Genomic DNA, 19,113 nt, shown 5'->3' with positions numbered 1-19,113 from the left:
TGAGTTTGGGGAGCAATATCATTTTAATTAGATGAATACGGCCAGCAACAGAGAGCGGAAGTTTATTCCAGGTTGCAAATTTAGATTTGACCAAATCTAGTAATGGGTAGATATTAAGTTGTAAATCAAATTGACTATGCTGAGACATGTGGATGCCTAGATATTTGAAATTAGAGACGATAGGCAACAACGAGAGAGTTTCAAGACGGGGAATTGGGATATGAGAAAGAGGTAACAGAGTAGATTTGTCCCAGTTTATATACAGGCCGGAGAATTTACTAAATTTATCTATAGAGACTATTACTTGTGGTAGTGTTTCCTCCGCTTTATCCATAAATATCACCATGTCATCAGCATACAGACCAATAGTGTCTACACGACCCACTATATCTATCCCCAAAATATCAGTAGAAGACCTTATGCGTATTGCTAATGCCTCTATCGCCAGGGCAAAAAGAGCTGGGGATAGAGGACACACCTGACGACTTCCCCTGTGTAATGAAAAGGGCTCAGAAATGGAATTATTTACAATGATACGTGCCTTAGGTTTCATTTGCAGCATACCAATCCCTCTCAAGAAGTTGTCCCCAAAACCATATTTTTGCAAACATACAGACAGAAAGGGCCACTCAACGGAGTCAAAAGCCTTGGCCGCGTTGAGCAATGCTAGTGCCCAGTTATTATCTGATACCAGAGAGCTATATTGAATCACTGACTGAACCCGCCTAATATTGATAGAAGTACTTTTACCAGGCATAAAACCAGTTTGGTCTGGGTGTATAAGATCTAATATGATCGTGTTCAGTCTGGTGGCCAAGATTTTAGTGAAAATTTTATAATCTACAATTACTAGTGATATGGGGCGATAAGATCCACATTCCAAAGGGTCCCTCCCCTCTTTCCTGAGCATTATAATGTTTGCTTCATAAAATGTTTCAGGCATAAATCCTCCCTCCCAAACCCCCCGGAACACATTCAGTAGGAGTGGTGCTAGCATATCTCGATATTTACTATATAGCTCAATGGGAAACCCATCCGGTCTAGGGGCCTTCCCAGTAGCCATGTCCGCTATAGCATATTCTATCTCCTCCAGGGTAAGCTCAGCATCCATAAAGGCCCGTTGGGCTGAGCTCAATGTGGGAAATGTTACATCTGATAGATAATCTAAACATTCCAAAATATCAAGGCCGCTACTAGACTTATATAACGACTTATAGTAATCATGAAAACAATGTAGTATTTCATCGGTTGAACATACTAATGAGACATCCGGCGCACGAATAACGAAGTATTATGTTGACGCACTAAGAAAGCCAAGAATTTACTTGCTTGATTTCCCAGTTCAAAATAGGATTGACGAGTAAAGGTACCGTCACACTAAGCGACGCTGCAGCGATACCGACAACGATCCGGATCGCTGCAGCGTCGCTGTTTGGTCGCTGGAGAGCTGTCACACAGACCGCTCTCCAGCGACCAACTATGCCGGTAACCAGGGTAAACATCGGGTTACTAAGCGCAGGGCCGCGCTTAGTAACCCGATGTTTACCCTGGTTACCATCGTTAAAGTAAAAAAAACAAACGCTTCATACTTACCTACCGCTGTCTGTCCCCGGCGCTGTGCTTCTCTGCTCTGGCTGTGAGCGCCGGGCAGCCGGAAAGCAGAGCGGTGACGTCACCGCTCTGCTTTCCGGCCGCTGTGCTCACAGCCAGAGCAGAGACGTTGCAGCGTCCTGGCTAGCGATATAGTTCAGTTTGACACGCAGCAGCGATCAGGATCCTGCTGTGATGTCGTTGGTCGCTGCAGAAAGTCCAGAACTTTATTTCGTCGCTGGACTCCCTGCAGACATCGCTGAATCGGCGTGTGTGACGCCGATTCAGCAATGTCTTCACTGGTAACCAGGGTAAACATCGGGTTACTAAGCGCAGGGCCGCGCTTAGTAACCCGATGTTTACCCTGGTTACCAGCGTAAAAGTTAAAAAAAACAAACACTACATACTTACCTTCCGCTGTCTGTCCCCGGCGCTGTGCTTCTCTGCACTGGCTGTGAGCGCCGGCCAGCCGGAAAGCAGAGCGGTGACGTCACCGCTCTGCTTTCCGGCCACTGTGCTCACAGTGCAGGAAAGCACAGCGCCGGGGACAGACAGCGGAATGTAAGTATGTACTGTTTGTTTTTTTAACTTTTACGCTGGTAACCAGGGTAAACATCGGGTTACTAAGCGCGGCCCTGCGCTTAGTAACCCGATGTTTACCCTGGTTACCGGCATCGTTGGTCGCTGGAGAGCTGTCTGTGTGACAGCTCTCCAGCGACCAAACAGCGACGCTGCAGCGATCGACATCGTTGTCGGTATCGCTGCAGCGTCGCTTAGTGTGACGGTACCTTAAGCCTCTCTGAAGGAGGTAGTATTAAGTAATTTAAAATCGCTATATGATTGAGTAAGCCGGTCTAAGAGAGGCCGCAGGGAGGACAACAATTTATTTTTTGTCTTGGACACAAAGGAGATAATATATCCTCTAAGCACTGTCTTAGCAGTGGCCCAGAAAAGGTTGATATCGTCTAGGACTGTTCCAGGTTATCTTCCATGAAAGTCTCCCACCAACCAGTCATATAGCGTTTGAAGTCATCCGAAGTGTAAAGATATAATAATAATAATAATAATAATAATTTTAATTATATAGCGGCAACATATTCCGCAGCGCTTTACAAATTATAGAGGGGATTTGTACAGACAATAGACATTACAGCATAACAAAAATCACAGTTCAAAATAGATACCAATAGTAGTGAGGGCCCTGCTCGCAAGCTTACAAACTATGAGGAAAAGGGGAGACACGAGAGGTGGATGGTAACAATTGCTTTTGTTGTTCGGAGCAGCCATAGTGTAAGGATCGGGTGTTCATGTAAAGCTGCATGAACCAATTAACAGCCTAAGTATGTAACAGTACAGACACAGAGGGCTATTAACTGCATGAAGTGTATGAGAACATGATGTGAGGAACCTGATTATGTTTTTTTTTTTAATGGGCCACACACGGATAGTTAAATTAATGCGTTGAGGCGGTAGGCCAGTCTGAACAAATGCGTTTTTAGGGCACACTTAAAACTGTGGGGATTGGGGATTACTCATATTAACCTGGGTAGTGCATTCCAAAGAATTGGCGAAGCACGTGAAAAGTCTTGGAGACGGGAGTGGGAGATATGATATGAGGGAAATCGCCAATGAAAAGATACAGTTCTACTAGTGCGGAGTTCCAAATTAAGTAAAATCAGTGAGTGGTCCAAAATAACTGATGGGAGGATATCAACTGTTTTATGAAGGAAAGAAGAGGGGCAGAGATTAACCAATAATCAATACGAGTATGAACGTCATGTACTCTAGAATAAAAGGTGTATTCTCTCTCCATAGGGTGGCAGCATCTCCAAGCATCAACTAGATCAAGCCTAAGGTAGAAATCTCTCCAGTTGAAGAATGAGATGTAGGCAGAGGTGTAGATCTATCAAGGAAGATGTCATGAAGGGTGTTTAAATCTCTACCTAATGATATATTAGTGGGATGCCAGCCATGAACAACTTCCAAGAGTCTAGCAAAAAAGAAAAGATTGACAGTGTTGTTCGCATAAACATTAATGAGGCAATATTCCCGCTGTTTGATAAGGACTCTGACTAGTAAATATTGTCGTGCCTTACTACATCTTGTATAGAGTATTCGAGGTCCTTAAGAAACAAAATGGCCACCCCACGCTTGTTCCGTGAAAAGGAAGCCTCCAAGCACTCCAAATAATGTCTGTTACGGAGCGATGGGTGACCTCTGCAAAGCCAGTGAGTTTCTTGTAAAAAGACAATATGTGTGTGTAAGTGGGTAATATGGTCTAATACCTTTCTGTGCTTTACCGGCGAATTAAGACCAGCCACATTCCAGGGTAAACGTTTGAGAGAGTCTATATTAATATGGGAAGCTATATCATTGAAGGTAGCCATGTTAGCCCATCCCACATGGAGGCCAAAAAGTAGAAATAGTAAAAAAAAAAAAAGGACAAATGGGCAAAGCTCTGTCACAGTGAGCAAACCTTAATACCCAAATTAACCAAAAAGACTGAATACAGAATGTACCCAAGGAAGGGAAACCCACCCTCCACCCCCAAACTGAAAAACAACATATAAACTACAATACTGAACATCAAGTTAAATTATCCCAACTAATAGCATCCCTTCAAAAGGAAATTTACAAGATAAAAACAAATATTGTGCAATACTAAAAAAAAAGCCTAGGTAATAATTGTGCAAAAAGACCACATCACCACCAAGATCCCAAAACTCCAAGATAATAGAACATATTACCACAAACCAAAGTCAAGTAACCGGAGAGGATGCCTGAGAAAAATGCTCTATTTCCTCCAAGGCTTTATCAGGATCATCAAAAACACCGACTTTCCATGAAGCACCTCCCAGAGGCGTGCAGGGTGTAGAAGGGCAAAACGTGTGCCCCTGTCATGTAATAGTCTACAAACTGATGAGATAGCACGGCGCTTGGCCGCCACCAAAGCGGAGAAGTCCTGAAACATGAGAAGGGAGTGACCCTCATACTTCAGCGAGGAGGCGGCTCAAAACGCCCGGAGCAGTTGCATTTTGTCCTGGTAGTTGAGCAACTTAAAAATAACAGGGCGTGGGTTTTTGGATCAGAACGCTTAGGTCCAGTCCGGTGGGCTTGTTCCACTACCATGGAGCCATCCAGCTCAGGCAAATTGAGAGGCCGCGGAAGCCAAGAGGAAGTAAAGTGATGAAGTTTTTTCACTGACTCACGGACGCCAATAATCCAGAGATTGTTTCAAAGACTCCGATTCTCCAAATCATCGAATTTTTCCTGGAACTGCTCTATTGCATGGTCTCTGTCCTTTACTTGAGCAGTGTAGAATTGTATAGTATCCTTCAAATCGGAAATCCGCTGCTCTGCCTCTGAGATTTTACTGGTGTGTTCAGTAAACTGGGATGTGATTGTCTCAGCGAGGATTGGAAAGACTGAAGTCTGGCGTCAATCGCCGGCATGAATTTCATCGTAATAGAAGCGGCAATGGCTTGCAGAAATTCCTCAGACATGGCGGTATTAGAGTCCGGTGTTTTAGGAGGAGATTTGGCTACCTGAGCCCTGGTTTTAACAGATTTAGAGATACCAGGGTTCACAAATTTATCCATGGGAGATGGAGAGGAGTATGTAGTCATAAGGTATGCATGTAAAAAGAGAGGGTTATACTACAGCCGAGATTTAGCTGAAGCAGCTTAGGCTTCTTTCACACTAGCGTCGGGCCGAGGTTACCGACGCTAGCGTTGCCTCCGCCGCACAACAGGTGCAGCGGATGCTGCTTTTCAGCGCATCCGCTGCCCCATTGTGAGGTGCGGGGAGGTGGGGGAGGAGTTCCGGCCGCGCATGCGCGGTCGGAAAAGACGGTCCGTCGGCTGCAAAAAATGTTACATGGAACGTTTTTTGCGGCCGACGGTCGGCCGAAAAATGGCGCAACCGTCGCGTGACGGTTGCGACGTGTGGCAATCCGTCGCAATGCGTCGCGTAATGTTAGTCAATGGAGAAAAAACGCATCCTGCAAACACTTTTGCAGGATGCGTTTTTTCTGCAAAACGACGCATTGTGACGGATTGCAGTTAACGCTAGTGTGAAAGTAGCCTTACATAGTCAATATAATAGGTTTAGACATCAGAGAAAGCCAGGTAGGAGAAGATCCAAATTGTTTAGTAAATACTGTATGAACAATAGATTAGGGCCCAGCAACAAACAGGCACAAATATATCCCAGGTAGTGCCGGAGTCAACCACAATATGGAAGGCGAGCCCCAATGGAGAGGGGCTTTATCCATTATTTATCCAAGTATGTGTAGGTAGGCGCCATTATAAAAAAGCAGTAATAACTGCATAGCGTTGACCTCAGGAAATAGCAGATAGAAAGTTCACATCAATAGCAGTGTTCGATGTTGGTTCAAGGTGTTATGGAGCCTCAGAGAGATGAAGAAAACTTCAAATGGCAGCAGGGGCAGTAATGAGGTAGAAGAAATGCTGACCCAGGGACTATACCCACTTTGTGGATATTGAAGGTATATTGTCCAAAAAAGAGGGCCCTTATATAAATCTCTGGTACAAACTAGACCTTCTGCTAAGATCGTAGGAACAGATGCTGCTTTGGTGTGCCACCTTCAGGAAGGGTGAGAGTGAGCTGGTGACAGTCCCAATAGTGATCAGAAGTGAGTGGGGTATATTTTTGTTGCCACCATCGCGTATATTTTTGTTGCCACCATCGCCTGATGGCTGTGCTAGAAGCTGGGGACAGGGAACTATTTTAATGAGGTGCAGGGATATGTGGTGCGGCTCCACTCATGAGCCTGAAGTATCCGGTGCTAGGTTTCAAAGCCAAAATCTCAGCTGTGCCAGCACGTAGAGGGTCACAGGTGGCCTTGGATTATTCCACAGGCAGTTTTGAATCCACCCAAACAGGGTCCAAGTGAGACCAGCTTTTTTTTGTTGAGTTACAGGTTGCATTCTCTGGTGGCCCCACGGAGCTCCGAAATCCTGCTTCCTACATGCCCGGACTCCAGGCCACTCCCCTGTTACCAAAAATGTTTTAACGAAGATTAAAGATGCACACGAAACTGTTTTTTTTTTCTTAAAGGGAATCTGTCACCCCAAAAATCGTATATGAGCTAAGGCCACCGGCATAAGGGGTTTATCTACAGCATTCTGTAATGTTGTAGATAAGCCCCCGATGTAACCTGAAAGGTAAGAAAAACAGGTTATATTATACTCACCCAGGGGCGGTACCGGTGTAGTCCGGTCTGGGTCCAGCGCCTCCCATCTTCATACGATGACGTACTCTTCTTGTCTTCCTGCCGCAGCTCCGGCGCAGGCGTACTTTGTTTGCCCTGTTGAGGGCAGAGCAAAGTACTGCAGTGCGCAGGCGCTAGGAAAGGTCAGAGAGGCCTGGCGTCTGCGCACCGCAGTACTTTGCTCTGCCTTCAACAGGGCAGACAAAGTACGCCTGCGCCGGAGCCGTGGCAGGAAGACAAAAAGAGGACTTCATCATATGAAGATAGGAGGCGCCGGACCCTCGCCCATCGGACCGGACCGCATCGGGGCCGCCCCTGGATGAGTATAATATAACCTCTTTTTCTTACCTTTCAGATTACATGGGGGGTTTATCTACAGCATTACGGAATGCTGTAGATAAGCCCCTGATTACCGGTGGCCTTAGCTCATATACGATTTTTGGAGTGACAGATTCCCTTTAACCATCCTTCTAAATAATGATGTTGATCTTTCTTTTAAGGAGGGGCTTTGGATGCAAAACCACCAAATATATGTCCCCGAATTTGCTCAACCTGAAGTTATCAAACTTGCCAATAATTCTAAACTTGTAGGACACCATGGAGACTTGAAAATGCAAGAACTACTGCTTAATTCTTTTTGGTAGTTTAATTGTAGGAAAGATATGAGAAAAAAGCATGTGCACGGAACAAAACGCCACAATCTTCTCCTCTAGGACTCCATCATCCTCTTCCAGTTCCATCTAGGCCTTGAAGATCAATCTCACTGGATTTTATCGTGGACCTACCTCCATCTAAAGAAATTATCCATGTTGTGGTGGATTGGCTCACAAAGATGGTCCATTTTATTCCAACTAAAGGGATTCCTAACGCTGAACAAACCGCAGAATTAATGTTCAAAGAGATATTTAGGCTGCATTGAATTCCTGACAATGTAATTTCTGATAGAGATGTTCAGTTTACATCAAGATTTTGGAAAAGATTCTGTATAGCTTTAGGAGTTACTGTCAATTTGTCTACTGCCTTCCACCCACAATCCAATGGCCAGACTGAAAGGACTATTGCATGGTTTTATTTCTTACCTACAGAATAATTGGGTGGAGTATTTACCAACAGAATTTGCCTATAATAACTCCAAACACAGTTCTAAATCCCTTAGACAATTTTTTGCTAACTATGGCTTGCATCTGGTATTTATTCCTAATGTTCCATTTAATACTTCGGTTCCTGCTGTTAGGCTGGTTTCACATTAGCGTATCTGTGCGCTGCGTATGATCCGCATAGATCCACATCCGTCATTCGTACATATCTTTAACATGGTGTATGCAGGGACATGCGTTTGCATTTTTTCAGGTGTCAAATATTGCGCAATTATGCGCATGTGGATGATTGTGGTTGAGTGTGTCAAAACAATGCATTACGGTCTATGGGAACGCATTGGTACGCAAGGACATGCGTACGCATGCGTTCGATGCGCATGCGTACTCCAGGAAATGATTTCACCACCTCCACCATGCGCATAAACAACGCAAATGCATGCTAAAACATCTTTAAACGCATGCACACGTGTTTTTTTAGGCGTCATGCGTAAGATGATGTAGAGTAAAACCGCAGCGTAAGCATGCGTTTGCATACGTTTTGGCATGCGTTTGCACATGCAGATGATACGCTGCGCACAGAAACGCTAATGTGAACCTAGCATTACTGACAGACAGAGTTGCAGAAAGCCCAGAAAGAACTAACTGAGATGTTACAAAAGGTCCAAGAAGATTACAAAAACAACAGCAGATAAACATTGCAAAGCCCATCCTACCCTTCGGGTCGGTGACACAGTTTGGCTATCTACAAAAAATCTGAAAATGAACGTACCATCTTCTAAATTGGGTCACAAATTCATAGGACCTTTTCAAATTTCTGCACCATTTAAAGGGACACTGTCACCTGAATTTGGAGGGAACAATCTTCAGCCATGGAGGCGGGGTTTTGGGGTTTTTGATTCACCCTTTCCTTACCCGCTGGCTGCATGCTGGCTGCAATATTGGATTGAAGTTCATTCTATGTCCTCCATAGTACACGCCTGCGCAATGCAATCTTCCCTTGCGCAGGCGTGTACTATGGAGGACAGAGAATGAACTTCAATCCAATATTGCAGCCAGCATGCAGCCAGCGGGTAAGGAAAGGGTGAATCAAAAACCCCAAAACCCCGCCTCCATGGCTGAAGATTGTTCCCTCCAAATCCAGGTGAGAGTGTCCCTTTAACCCAGTTGCTTTCTGTTTAAAACTTCCTAACAGCATGAAAAATCACCCTGTATTCCATGTATCCGTGCTCAAACCATTCGGTGAGAACCCGTTTCCAGGAAAAACTCAGCCACCTTCTCCACCAGAAAAAATCCATGGTGAAGAATAGGATGAAATGGTTGTGGATGAAATTCTGGACTCTAGAAAATTTCAAAGATTGCAATATTTGGTGCAATGGAAGGGTTACGGACCAGAATATAATTCACGGGAACCATGCCATGAAGCAACGTCCATGCACCAAGGCTTACAAGAGCCTTTCATCAGAGGCATCCAGAGAAGCCAGTGCTTGTCCAGAGGCCATCCTGGAATTAGGTGACTACTTTCAGGGCTCAAATCCCTCAGCTCTTTTGGACCAGGTGGCAGCTCTTCCCTCTGAGCTATTCAGCTCGCTGGACAGTTCCTTGCTAACCCAGATACTAGTACTTGTGTTGTTCCTGATTGGCTTTACCCTGTAATCTCCGGACTGAACACCCTACTTAAACATGGCATTGCACTTCTTTCCTTGCGAGATTATTGAGCTCCCAGCCTTTTATACAAGCTCTCTTTCCACCTACTGTTTCCTCCAAACTATACTGCTGCTTCTGTGTACCGACCTCTTGCTAACTCCTGACTACGCAACCTACTTACCGTATTTTTCGGACTATAAGACGCACTGTTTTCCCAAATTTTTTGGGGGGGAAATGGGGGTGCGTCTTATAGTCGGAATACACTTACAAATACCATGGCGGCAGTCCTGGCCCGACGCTGCAGCCTCCCTTCTCAGGCTGGTGTGGCTCTCTGTTGCAGCGGTGGCCTGTTGGGTGGCGGTGCTATGTGGCATGGGGCAGAGGTGGCCTGTTGGGCAGCGGTGCTCTCTGGGAAGGGGGCGGCGGTGGTCTGTGGGGCATCAGGGCTCCGCCAGCATTTCGTGAATGCACGGAGACCCATGCAGATCCATTCCTGTGATGCGGTGGCCTCCAGGAAAATTGCAGGGCGGTGCATGCTCAGAATCAGATCTCAAGTCGAGATCTCATTGCCGAGATCTGAATCTGAGCAAGCACCGCCCTTGGCAGCCATTTTCTCGGAGGCCATTGCATCGCAGGAATGGATCTGCGCGGGCCTCCGGGCATTCACGAAATGCCGGTGGAGCCCTGACGCCCCACAAACTGCCGCCACGGCTGCCCCCGTCCCACAGGCCACAGCCGCGCCCACAGGCCACCTCAGCCCCACAGAGCACCGCAGCCCCACAGGCTACCGCAGCCCTACAGAGCACCGTAGCCCCACAGGCCACTGCAGTCCCACAGGCAACCGCAGCCCGAAAGAGCACCACCTCCCAACAGAGCACTGTTGCAAAAAGTGGGAGGAGCCCCTCCACACCACAGAGCAACATCACCGCACCATCCTGGGATGGAATTTCCCAAAGGCCACCGCACCAGCCTTGACTACCGAACAACCCCTGTGACCACTCCTACACCTGTGCCGAAACCCCCCACGGTAAGCTGAATTCAGACTGTTTTTTTTTTCCTATTTTCCTTCTGAAAATTTGGGGTGCGTCTTATAGTCCAAAAAAAACCGGTGTCCTCCAAACTATACTGCTGCTCCCATGTACTGACATCTGACTACGCTACCTGCTGGTGCTGCCCTTAGTGGTTGCAATACCACTTACTCCAAATCAGGTAATTTCTTAACACTTTGTCTCTAAAGCACTAGAACAGAAAGTCTTCACCTGGTCCCATTCTTCATTTTTTTTGTCAGTGTGTAGTCAAATGAACTGAACTTAATAAAGACGTTAGAAAGTTCATAGCAGCTTGTACTCAGCGTGTCCAATTCAATCCCTATCATCAAGCTTCTTGGTCGTCTGCAACCACTGGCCAAGAATCCTGGACCTTGACACAGACCTTCCTGTTGCACAAGAGGTTACTTCCATTTGGGTTGTGGTGATTTGCTTCTCTATGAGGTTACACTTTATTCTGTTGTCTTGCTCGCCCTCAGTAGGTTGGCTCAAGTTTTCTTCAAGAGTTTACATGATCTTCCTGCCCATACTGTCTAAGATCGTGCAGTTCAATTTGTTCTGAAATAATGTAGGGCTCTATGCAAAGTTTTTTAAATATTTCTGTTTGCTTTTGCAAACTATCCTCAAAGCAATGGAGAAAGCAAGATTAATACATGGATTAATATTTTCCCATTTTCTTTAAATGTTAATCAGAACAATTGGCAGCATCTGCTTCAAAATAACTGTTAGGGTACCGTCACACTATACAATTTACCAACGATCACGACCAGCGATACGACCTGGCCGTGATCGTTGGTAAGTCGTAGTGTGGTCGCTGGAGAGCTGTCACACAGACAGCTCTCCAGCGACCAACGATGCCGAGGTCCCCGGGTAACCAGGGTAAACATCGGGTTACTAAGCGCAGGACCGCGCTTAGTAACCCGATGTTTACCCTGGTTACCAGCGTAAAAAAAAACAAACAGTACATACTTACATTCCGGTGTCTGTCCCTTGCCGTCTGCTTCCCGCACTCACTGACTGCTGGCCGTAAAGTGAAAGCACAGCGGTGACGTCACCGCTGTGCTCTGCTTTCACTTTACGGCCGGCAGTCAGTGAGTGCGGGAAGCAGACGGCAAGGGACCTGACGGACACCGGAATGTAAGTATGTACTGTTTTTTTTTTTTACATTTACAAGCGTAAATGCTTGTAAAGGTTACAAGCGAACGCTTTTACATTTACATGCGTAAAAGCTTGTAAAGGTTACAAGCGAACGCATCACTAGATCGGTGTCACACACACCGATCTAGCGATGACAGCGGGAGATCCAGCGACGAAAGAATGTTCCAAACGATCTGCTACGACGTACGATTCTCAGCAGGATCCCTGATCGCTGCTGCGTGTCAGACACAGCGATATTGTTTTCAAACGTTTTTATTGGTATTTTCAATTTTAACCCCTTAGCGACCGCCGATACGCCTTTTAACGGCGGCCGCTAAGGGTACTTAAACCACAGCGCCGTTAATTAACGGCGCTGTGGAAAAAGTGTATAGCGCCCCCCACAGGCCGATTTTCTCCGGGGTCTCGGCTGCCGAGGGTAGCTGAGACCCCAGAGAACATGATTCGGGGGGTTTTTAACCCTCCCCGCATTTGCGATCGCCGGTAATTAACCGTTTACCGGCGATCGCAAAAAAAAAAAAAAAAAGCGATCTCTTTTTAATTTCTCTGTCCTCCGATGTGATCGCACATCGGAGGACAGAGAAAAGGGGTCCCAGGTGGCCCCCCAATACTCACCTAGCTCCCCCGATGCTCCTCGTGTCTCCCGGTGGGCGCCGCCATCTTCAAAATGGCGGGCGCATGCGCAGTGCGCCCGCCGGCCGGCACCGGGAGAATCTTTGGGGTCTCGGCTGCCTGGGGTAGCCGAGACCCCAAAGAGCATGATCGGGGGTCGGTTTTAGCGACCCCTGTTTTGCGATCGCCGGTAATTAACTGTTTACCGGCGACCGCAAAAAAAAAAAAAAAAAAAGGAAAGTGTAATTCTCTGTCCTCTGATGTGATCGCACATCAGAGGACAGAGAAATAGGGGGATTCGGGGACCCTAGCATACTCACCTAGGTCCCTGGATCCTCTTGCTGCTCCTCCTGGCCGCCGGCAGAAGAACATGGCGGACGCATGCCCAGTGCGCCCGCCATCTGTCTCCACCTGCCGGCCGGCAGGAGAACAGCAGTTAGGGCTAAAATTAGGGTTAGGGTTAGGGTTAGGGGTAGGGTTAGGGTTAGGGGTAGGGTTAGGGTTAGGTTAGGGGTAGGGTTAGGGGTAGGGTTAGGGTTAGGGGTAGGGTTAGGGGTAGGGTTAGGGGTAGGGTTAGGTTAGGGGTAGGGTTAGGGTTAGGTTAGGGGTAGGGTTAGGGGTAGGGTTAGGGTTAGGTTAGGGGTAGGGTTAGGGTAGGGTTAGGGCTAGGGTTAGGTTAGGGGTAGGGTTACGGCTAGGGTTAGGTTAGGGGTAGGGTTAGGTTAGGGTTAGGGGTAGGGTTACGGCTAGGGTTAGGTTAGGGGTAGGGTTAGGGGTAGGGTTGGGGCTAAATTTAGGGTTAGGGTTGGGGCTAAATTTAGGGTTAGGGTTGGGGCTAAATTTAGGGTTAGGCTTCTTTCACACTTACGTCGGTACGGGGCCGTCGCAATGCGTCGGCCCGACATACCGACGCACGTTGTGAAAATTGTGCACAACGTGGGCAGCAGCTGTAGTTTTTCAACGCATCCGCTGCCCAATCTATGTCCTGGGGAGGAGGGGGCGGAGTTACGGCCACGCATGCGCGGTCAGAAATGGCGGATGCGACGTAAAAAAAAGCGTTTCATTGAACGTTTTTTTGTGCCGACGCTCCGCCAAAACACAACTGATCCAGTGCACGACGGACGCGACGTGTGGCCATCCGTCACGATCCGTCGGCAATACTATGGGCAAAAAACGCATCCTGCGGGCACATTTGCAGGATCCGTTTCTTGTCCAAAACGACGGATTGCGACGGAATGCCAAACAACGCAAGTGTGAAAGTAGCCTTAGGGTTAGGGTTGGGGCTAAAGTTAGGGCTAGGGTTGGGGCTAAAGTTAGGGTTAGAGCTGGGATTAGGTTTAGGGTTTGGATTAGGGTTGGTATTAGGGTTAGGGTTGGCATTAGGGTTACGCTTGGGATTAGGGTTAGGTTTGGGATTAGGGTTAAGGTTAGGGTTGTGATTAGGGGTGTATTGGGATTAGGGTTAGGGTTGAGATTAGGATTAGGGGTGTGTTGGATTTAGGGTTTTGATTAGGGTTATGGTTAGGGTTGACATTAGGGTTGTTTTGGGGTAAGGGTTGTGATTATGGTTAGGGTTAGTGATTAGGATTATGGATCAGGTTGGGATTAGGGTTAGGGGTTGGAGCTAGAATTGGGGGGTTTCCACTGTTTAGGTACATCAGGGGGTCTCCAAACACGACAGCCAATTTTGCGCTCAAAAAGTCAAATGGTGCTCCCTCCCTTCTGAGCTCTGCCGTGCGCCCAAACAGTGGGTTACCCCCACATATGGGGCATCAGCGTACTCGGGATAAATTGGACAACAACTTCTGGGGTCCAATTTCTCTTGTTACCCTTGTGAAAATAAAAACTTGGGGGCTACAAAATCTTTTTTGTGAAAAAAAAAAAATATTTTTTATTTTCACGACTCTGCATTCTAAACTTCTGTGAAGCACTTGGGCATTCAAAGTTCTCACCACACATCTAGATAAGTTCCTTGGGGGGTCTAGTTTCCAAAATGGGGTCACTTGTGGGGGGTTACTACAGTTTAGGTATATCAGGGGCTCTGCAATCGCAACATAATGCCCACAGACCATTCTATCAAAGTCTGCATTCCAAAAAGGCGTTCCTTCCCTTCCGAGCTCTGCCGTGCGCCCAAACAGTGGTTTACCCCCACATATGGCACATCAGCGTACTCGGGATAAATTGGACAACAACTATTGCAGTCCAATTTCTCCTGTTACCCTTGTGAAAATAAAAACTTGGGGGCTACAAAATCTTTTTTGTGAAAAAAAAAATATTTTTTATTTTCACGACTCTGCATTCTAAACTTCTGTGAAGCACTTGGGCATTCAAAGTTCTCACCACACATCTAGATAAGTTCCTTGGGGGGTCTAGTTTCCAAAATGGGGTCACTTGTGGAGGGTTTCTACTGGTTAGGTACATCAGGGGCTCTGCAAATGCAACATAATACCCGCAGACCATTCTATCAAAGTCTGCATTCCAAAACGGCGCTCCTTCCTTCCGAGCTCTGCCGTGCGCCCAAACAGTGGTTTACCCCCACATATGGGGTACCAGCATACTCAAGACAAATTGGACAACAACTTTTGGGGTCCAATTTCTCTTGTTACCCTTGTAAAAATAAAAACTTGGGGGCTACAATATCTTTTTTGTGGAAAAAAAAAATATTTTTTATTTTCACGGCTCTGCATTATAAACTTCTGTGAAGCACTTGGGCATTCAAGGTTCTCATCACACATCTAGATAAGTTCCATGGGGGGTCTAGTTTCCAAAATGGGGTCACTTGTGGGGGATTTCTACTGTTTAGGCACATCAGGGGCTCTCCAAACGCGACATGGCGTCCGATCTCAATTCCAGCCAATTCTACATTGAAAAAGTAAAACGGCACTCCTTCTCTTCCAAGCTCTGCGGTGCGCCCTAGCAGTGGTTTACCCCCACATATTGGGTATCAGCGTACTCAGGAGAAATTGCACAACAACTTTTGTGGTCTAATTTCTCCTGTTACCCTTGTGAAAATAAAAATTTGTGGGCAAAAAGATCATTTTTGTAGAAAAAATGCGATTTTTTTTTTTTTTCACGGCTCTACGTTATAAACTTCTGTGAAGCACATGGGGGTTCAAAGTGCTCGCCACACATCTAGATAAGTTCCTTAAGGGGTCTAGTTTCCAAAATGGTGTCACTTGTGGGGGGTTTCCACTGTTTAGGCACATTAGGGGCTCTCTAAACGTGACATGGCGTCCGATCTCAATTCCAGCCAATTCTGCATTGAAAAAGTCAAACGGCGCTCCTTCACTTCTAAGTTCTGCGGTGCGCCCTAACAGTGGTTTACCCCCACATATGGGGTATTGGCGTATTCAGGAGAAATTGCATAACAAAATTTATGGTTACATTTCTGTTTTTACACTTGTGAAAATAAAAAAAATGGTTCTGAATTAAGATGTTTGCAAAAAAAAGTTAAATGTTCATTTTTTCCTTCCACATTGTTTCAGTTCCTGTGAAGCACGTAAAGGGTTAATAAACTTCTTGAATGTGGTTTTGAGAACCTTGAGGGGTGCAGTTTTTAGACTGGTGTCACACTTCATTATTTTCTATCATATAGACCCCTCAAAAAGACTTCAAATGTGATGTGGTCCCTAAAAAAAAATGGTGTTGTAAAAATGAGAAATTGCTGGTCAACTTTTAACCCTTATAACTCCCTAACAAAAAAAAAATTTGTTTCCAAAATTGTGCTGATGTAAAGTAGACATGTGGGAAATGTTATTTATTAACTATTTTTCGTGACATATCTCTCTGATTTAAGGGCATAAAAATACAAAGTTTGAAAATTGCAAAATTTTAAAAATTTTCGCCATATTTCCGTTTTTTTCATAAATAATCGCAAGTAATATCGAAGAAATGTTACCACTAACATGAAGTACAATATGTCACGAAAAAACAATCTCAGAATCAGCGGGATCCGTTGAAGCGTTCCAGAGTTATAACCTCATAAAGTGACAGTGGTCAGAATTGCAAAAATTGGCTCGGTCATTAAGTACCAAATTGGCTCTGTCACTAAGGGGTTAAACAGGTAGAAATGAGAGAAAGGGGAAGGAAATAAACATAGGGTAGGGAAAAGGAAAGGAATCCCCAAGTGAAATGGGGAATGAAATATCAGGCATTAGAAAACAGACCATAAAATGGTAGCTTAAATATACTACATATATATGTCACTAACAAAGGGACGAAAATAAATTAGTCTTGCGATGCAGTATAGTAAAAATAAGCATTAGCAGTAAAGAAAAATGTTGCTTAATAACTAGGCCCAAGAGAATAGACAAAAGTATAAAGTCAGAATTAAAGTAGCCTGTGCGATGAAGTAGAATAATAATAAGCATTTACAGTAAAGAAAAATGTTGCTTAATAGCTGGGCCTAAAAAAGAAAACAACAATATACATGTCGGATTCAAAGTAGCCTAAGTATAGAGATATACTGTATGAATATGATGCCTACTTATAAACACAATAAGTGGAATATCAGATAACGTCGCTGAAAAGTCAATATTATATGATGCTCAGTAATATTAGTATACACGTTTTTTATAGCCTGTGAGATAAAAGTAGATTAAAGGTCGCATAATGTGTGATATAATGCCTGCCCAAGTCCCAGAGTGCACATGGCACCCCTAAGACCTAGTGGAGGAAAGTTCGGTTTTGATCCAAGAAACAAACAAGTAACGAAAAAAATAAAAAATAAAAACTTTTAAAGTGGAATTAAGTTGTTACAGCTAGTCAAATAACAGATCTTTGTAGATTGTTCAACCAGAACAGTTACCCTTCAAGTTGTTGGTAGGGAACTGGATGTGGCTTCAGAGGAGTTGATTCCAATGCGTTTTAAAAATTCAATACCCTCGTCCGGAGAGGCAACATGAAATAAACCTGACGGAAGTCTCACCCTGAGGGTTGATGATCTTGTCCAGGAGTAAGAGAGACCTGCACGCAGTAGTTCTCTTGTGGTATGCGAAAAAACTCTCCTGTTTTGGAGAGTGACTTTAGACAAATCCTTATAAAAAACTAGTTGCTTGTAAGGGGAAGAGAGAAATCTCGGATTTTTTGAGATACCTAAGAGCGCGTTCCTGACCCAATTTGGGTAAAAAGTAACAATGACGTCACATGATAAATCCCTGGGAAGCGTGGGTGGTCTGCGTATTCTGACAACCTTTTCTATCAGAGGGCCTTCGGTAGAGTTAGGAAATAAGTTAGAGATCATTGATGATACATAACTCTCCAACTGGGAAGCCTGAATTGAATGACACAGCGATATTGTAACGATATCGCTGGAACGTCACGAATCGTACCGTCGTAGCGACAAAAGTGCCACTGTGTGACGGTACCCTTACAGAGGTAAATGCGAGATGTCTTGTCTTCTCTGTCTTTGGTTGAGAACTTTGTTTTCTTTTACCCATTGTCTCATTGAGTTGACTTCCTGCTGTGGACTAGGTTTGTACAGACCTCTGTGACATTGGGCCTGAGGTTCAGTTATAAACTGTCTGTTAGTGGGACAGCAGCTAGGAGGAATGCAGATAAACACAAACATTTCTCCTAGGGATAGATACTGACTCTCTGCTAGGAACATTCATCTTAACACAGCTTGCAAAAGGCTTACTCCAAGATTCATTAGTCCATTTAAAATTAATGAGTAAGTCAAAGTGGTCATTTTCCATTGAAAACTGCCTCCAACTCTGAAATTTCCCATTGCAACCGGTGGCCATCAACAAATGTTCTACTGCACTAAAATTTTCTACTCTGTCTCCAGAATATCTTAGTATGTACTATGAAAAGAATTCAGGTCTTGAAGTGCGAGAGTCTGTCGGTGGCTTCTCTTCCTAATGGATTGGAAAGGATAGAATCCTAAAGGATTTAGGGTTCTAAAAAGGATATTAATGTCGCAAAATTGCTTAAAAAGATCAATGCTAAGCATCTTCTCTATCAATCTCATCTGGGATGGTCACAAGGAGACTTTTACTCACCCCTTCAGGATCCAGCGCTGGGCACAATTTCCTCCTTTTGCTGCTGGCTATCCCAGTTCTTCAAGTTCTTCATCGTGATGGTTAGCCATGGCAATCCAGAGTACCATTCTAATTTCACGCCTGAGGCCAGCTCAGGAAGTGGATTGCTGCCAGAGTATTCAGATATTTGGTGTCACGTCACTAGTAACTCCTACTTCTCAACTCTTTACCAAGGTGTCACTCAAGTAATCCTGCACCATTTCAAGTGCCAACACACAAATCCAACTCCGCTATTCTGTTCCATGTTGCTGTCCCAAGATGCCTCTTATACGATATACAGCAATACTACAGTATTTAAACATATAGTGAAATCGATAGTCTCCTATAGGAGAAATAAGGTAGCAGCAATGGTTACCTTCAGTAAGTTCCTGGCCGATCTGGTAATCCACTGGCTTCACGCAATTGGGTAACAGGGATGGGGGGCAGAGATGAGAACGGTGGATGCTAGTGTGGTGCACTTACCAACACTAGGGGCATGCGCACTCCAAGTTAATGCCCCACACTGAGTTGTCATGTCGTCCAGCACAAAACAAAGTATGTAGTATGGATGGTTGATGTTAGGACCCAGAGTGGCACTAAGAGCTGGCGCAATAAATACATATATGCTAATCATTCCCTAGGCCTCTTATACCAGTAATGAGGTGGTGTTTGATAGAAAAAATGTTTATAACATAGATGTGCTTCGCATCATGTAC

General features: G+C 45.2%; 1 protein-coding gene across 4 annotated transcripts in view; it reads right to left on the bottom strand.

Moving 5' to 3' along the window:
* LOC138640081 (NACHT, LRR and PYD domains-containing protein 3-like) overlaps positions 1-19,113 on the bottom strand; it is a 155,771-nt gene that overhangs the window by 28,471 nt on the left and 108,187 nt on the right. The gene's annotated exons all lie outside the window — the stretch shown is intronic.

Source organism: Ranitomeya imitator, chromosome 1 (assembly GCF_032444005.1).
Source record: "Ranitomeya imitator isolate aRanImi1 chromosome 1, aRanImi1.pri, whole genome shotgun sequence".
Taxonomy (NCBI): Eukaryota; Metazoa; Chordata; class Amphibia; order Anura; family Dendrobatidae; genus Ranitomeya; species Ranitomeya imitator.
Note: the sequence above shows the minus strand (reverse complement) of the source record. Positions and strands in the feature narration are given on the sequence as shown.